The sequence below is a fragment of the Theobroma cacao genome, chromosome 9 (genome assembly GCF_000208745.1).
Source record: "Theobroma cacao cultivar B97-61/B2 chromosome 9, Criollo_cocoa_genome_V2, whole genome shotgun sequence".
NCBI classification, from domain to species: Eukaryota; Viridiplantae; Streptophyta; class Magnoliopsida; order Malvales; family Malvaceae; genus Theobroma; species Theobroma cacao.
In genome coordinates, this window is record NC_030858.1 from 14590214 (window position 1) to 14595612 (window position 5399).

A 5399-nucleotide genomic window follows, 5' to 3' on the forward strand; every position below is an offset into this window, starting at 1 on the left:
TCATCATTATTCATCATAATTTCTCAAATAAAAATCAAGATCAGCAGCCAATATTCCCCTAGAAAATTCAGCATAATGGGTTTCAATGGGAGAAAATTATTTCTCTAGCTTATTTTTGCTATATTTTAATATAACCTAACTAAATAACTTAATTCAATTAAAATCAACCAAAACTCAAGCTCAAAACTCATCCATGGAGGTTTGGCCAGCATGGGTGTCCATACCCACTTTCTAAGTTTGCATGAAAATGAGAAAAAAAAATGCATGGGTAGTGAAAATCACAAGGAAAATCAATGAAATTTACCTTTTTAATGCTTGATTTCTTGATTTCTCTTGATTTTCCCCAAAATTTTCAGCTAGGGTTCTTCTTTCTTTTTCCTCTTTTCTCTCCTGGTTTGGACAGCTTGAAGAAGATGAGAATTCTGAAAATTTTGGCCTTTTTAAAGGCTAAATAATATAATATTATTTTATTTATTTTTTTGTTTTATTAATTTCTTAAATTCTAGCCATCCATTTGTTTCCAATTTTTCACCATACACTTGTCCCACATATCCATAGCTTAGATAAAATTCTCAGACTTATCCAAAGTTTTGGTGGAGTAATTTTTGAAATTTACACTTTTGCCCCGTAAAAGTAAAAAATTACATTTTTACCCCAAAAACTGAAAAATTGCTCATAGACATATTATTTTTCATCCCTTATACTCATACCATTCTCCAATTTTTCAAATGTGATCTAAATTCTCTCAAAATCTCAAATTTTGTCCGCAGGTGGAAAAATTACGATTATGCCCCTACACTCTAAAAATCACAGGAATTAAACTTTTTCACTGCCAAACCCTCAAATTATACTCCAATACTCAAATCATATTCCAATAAGTTAAATGGGGCCAAAAAATCTTTTTTAAAAATTCCCATTTTGTCCCCAAGTGGCAAATGACCATTTTACCCATAGATAGTGAAAATTTCGGTTTGACTCCGAATTGATCCTCGAACTCCAAATTACCATTTTGAGTCATCCCTGAACTGTGGAACTCTTAATTTCACCTTAAAATTCCTATTTGAACTAGTTCGAGGCTTAATCGAATTAATGGTACCATTATGAGCAATATCGTCTTTTAACGATTTTCTCAAACTTCCTAAATATGTAACCATTCTATTGAACATGTAAATGACGTCGTAATTATTTTATAGAATAAGGTTTGACACAACTCCTATCTTTGTAATTGTGATCTGCACTTCACTTTGTACCACTTAGATCAACATTGTGATCATAGGTATACTTTTATCATTTATCTTCTTGTATTCTTAGAGTGAGCAGGTCACTCTAAGGGATTGATTCAAGCTAAGATTGCTTGATTGAGTATAGGTTCTAACTTAGCCTTGAAAAGTTAAGTGTTGGGTTTTAGTTGATCCCGGTAAAAACTATTGTGAAAGGTTTTAGCTAAGCCTAGTAAAAGCCATTGTAAATGCTTGGTGAAAGCTTGTGAATTTTACCGTTCTTAATGGATTGATTGGAAAATCCTTAGTTGAACAATCAAGGTAGTGGATATAGGTATGGATCGAACCACTCTAAATTCTGCTGTGTTGTCTACTCTATTTTTATTTTTTATTTTCATTCCTTCTTTTATCTTGCATTTGTTTTCACTTAGAGCCAATTTTGAAAAAGCCAAATTGTGCTATTCACCCCCTCTAGCACATTTACTTGGGACCAACAATTAGAACATTTTTACATAACACTATCCCTGTTATCAAAATATATTGCCATGGCTTGCCATTTCATGTTCAACACATGCAGTTCACTCTCCAAATCTTCTATCTACGATGCATTTGCCCATACTTTTATGTATGCCAATGTTTGATAATTGGTCAAAGGCTTTTAAGACTCCACCACACCATAGGGCCTCTTTTATTCCCCACTTTAGTTGTCTCCCGTCCATCTTTGATAACCTTTTGGAATGAATTATCTTCTAACCAAAAGTTGAACACCTTAAAAGGTTTAGGACTCCAATTAAACTCCATCCTTTCAAAGTGACCAGATTATGATCCGAAAGTGAGCAAGGCAAACATTTTTGCACCATGTTTGAATAGCCGTCCAACCAATCTGCCTCAATAAAGAATCTGTCTAACCTATAAAAGATAGTTTCTTCCTTCCTATTGCACCATGTGAATTTTCCTCCAACCATTAGTAAATCTATCAACACCATTGCCACTTCTTGGAACTTGCAATGGTCGCTCACTATATTGGGAAGTTCTGCCCTCATTCTCATCAAAAGCTTTCTTAACCATCAGCCTTCTTCCTACCACAAACATACCATTACCATGCTGAATTGCTAACCTCATTTCTTCCTCCTTCCTAAATCTTTCGATTATCCACAAATACTGAATACGGTTATTTTTTCCATCAACCTAACTCTAATTGTCCACGAACCCTTGTGCACTGAAACCATTCCTATCTATAGTCCGTAGCCACTCCCTTTCTTCCATGCCTACTTGCAAAAAACATTCCATTTCTCTCTGTAAACCTTTCTCTCTTTAAGGCCACAACAAAGATCATGAAAAGAAATTTAAAAGAAACACAGCAACAATGGGTATAAAAAGACCCATTCATCAACAACCAAAAGGATCGAGCAATCAATAAGAAAAAATCACAAGAAAAAAGAAAAAAATCAACAAAAGAAAATGGGATTTTTGGATTTTTAAGATTTTTGGGTGACTTTAATTTTTCTTAGATCTGGGGAAATCTAAGTTTTCTCTTTTAGAGAAAATGATTCCATTGAAGGCAACAGGATGTTGAAATAAGGAAACAAGGTTCTTATGTGATGGGTATTAAAACCCAATAAGGTAAGTATTTTATTTTTAGGTTATTTTAATTTTCTATTTTCCTATACTTTTATATTTATTTATTTAAAGTTATTTAATTATAAATTAATTCTTAATAGGTCTTATTTCTTTATTATCATCATTCTTTTTAGTTATCTTATTATAAACCAATTTTTATTTATTTAGTTTTTTTATTTGTTAGTTTAATTTACGCACATATTTATACAATAAGAAAGTAAAAAAAGAAAAGGGAATAGAGTCATAATATTCTTGCGTTTGTGTCATGAAAATTTAACTTAATTTAAAAAATTTATGAAAATCTACCAATGATGAAATCTCAAGAATGCTATAAGAGATAAGTTCTTAGAAATTTCTAAGTGAGGAAATCTTCCAAAATTATGCCATAAGAGTTGGAGATTTTGACAAATTTTCAATATCAAAGAATTCTTATTTGTTTCAAAGAAAAATAAAATAAAATAAACTTACAAAGACAATGAAAATAAGAAAATAGAAGATAGGTAAAGGAAATAAAATTGAATATGGAACTAAAATAAATTTAGTAAGGCTAAAAAATAGCACATGATTAATTAGGTACAAATTTAAATGGGTGCTGTGAGGGTGTTAATACCTTCCTCATATGTAACTGAACTCCCGAACTTAGTGTGTTTCGTAGATCAGAACCTATCATTTTTAATAAACCTAAGTTAAGCCTAGGATTTCATTAGAAAAAATAGATTCTCCTGTCAAATGCCAAGTGTGCTTTACAAAACTCTCAAGTTGTTCATTGGTAGGAAAGGCTATTTCAAAGCGAAAGGCTTTTTAGATATTGAGTCTGCAATTTGTGCTTTTGGCAATTTTATTCTTCACCTTCTATACATCTCTCCCTTTATGACTTATTTTTGGTATTTCTTATGTAGAGTATATCTTTCATTTCCAATCATCAATTCCATTCCTCTTTAGCATCTACAGTATAAATTTGGAATAGTATAACAAAATGACTTAATGCATGAATTATTTTAACTATATGCAGCATATATATAATCCCATAACTCCCAAATTGCTTCTTTTCGTTCTTTCGCCCTGAAATAATTGGGGGGCTATCAGTTCCGGTTCTCTTTACTACCGTGTTTTGTTTTATTGATCTTTGTTTTGTATTTGGAAGAGGCAAGGCAAAAGACAAAAAAAAAAAAAAATCCTCGTTTATGTGTTACTATTTTATTTTTGGTATTTTTTATGTGGTCTATTTGTTTCATTTGCAATCATCAATTTCATTCCTCTTTAGCATTTACATTATAAATTTGAAATATTATAACTAAATGACTTTAATGCATGAATCATTTAAATTATATGAACATGTTTTTTACCTAATTGTTTATGTAAATATTGAATTGGTTATGATTATACGATATAATCACTTATTCTACTTACTTTCATGCTTTGAAGGTTCAATTATTTTAAGGTTTATGTTCTTAGGTTCTTGGTTGTTTTTAATTCTCAATCTGATAATACTTTAGCTTATGCTCTTGTTACAGTGATTAGTATTTTTTTTTATCAACTGATGGTTGTGAACCCAATATTAATTTGTTTTATAGTTTTCCTTTAATTTACCTAGAATATGACCCCGTGCATTGCACACGGATCTCTTTGCACATCTCTTTCTCTTTCTTTGCTTCAACATCTTTTCTCTTTCTCTTTCTACCTTGAAATAGAGGAAGTAGAATTACTAGAGAAGATGTGGATATCTCTCTATCTCTCTCTTTCTCCGAGACTGAGCTTTTGTTGATGTGTTTCACAATAATTTTACCTTCTGTTCTAAAAGAAAGAGAAAAACTGAGACCAGTTCCATTTGTTTTTGCTCTCATTTTTTTTCTATGTTAGAAAAGACCTAAAAAAAAAAGAACAAAGTCTAACCTTTTTGTGGGTACTTGTTGTAAATTCTTCTTCTTCCATTTTTTCTTCAGATCTAATTTTGTTTTGATTACCTGTATTCATTTGTAAGGTGCCTTAATCCTTTTTAACTGAATCATATAATATCTCATTTATATATTACTTATTGTCATCTTTAACATTTTTTGACTTTCACAAAATCTAACAAAAAACCTTTAATTTTATTATAAAAATATTAAAACATTTAAATTTTTACCAAAAAAAAACTATATCAAAAGTTTTAAAGTCAAAAAATTGAAAATAATTTTAAATATAAAAAAATCTAGAGTACATATTTATTTGTTTTGGCTGTATGTCATGTATTTAATGACAGGCCATGGTCATAGGGCACATGGAGATATTTTATTAGATTTTGTTGGGGGTCGGTGTTAACTGTCAGGTAGCTCCAATGTTTGCATCTTCCAAGCTTGCATCTTTCAAACTTTGTCTCAACTACTAGTATTCCTCCAACATGGGTACTTGCAGCCTTTGTCTATACCCACTTTCTTTTCTAACATATAACATAACAATATATGCACACAATAAGTAATTATTAGACATGCATATAAAAATTATAAATGTTTTCATATGAAAGTTTATCTATGACACTTAATTATACGATTATATAATAATAAGAATATGTAGATAGTG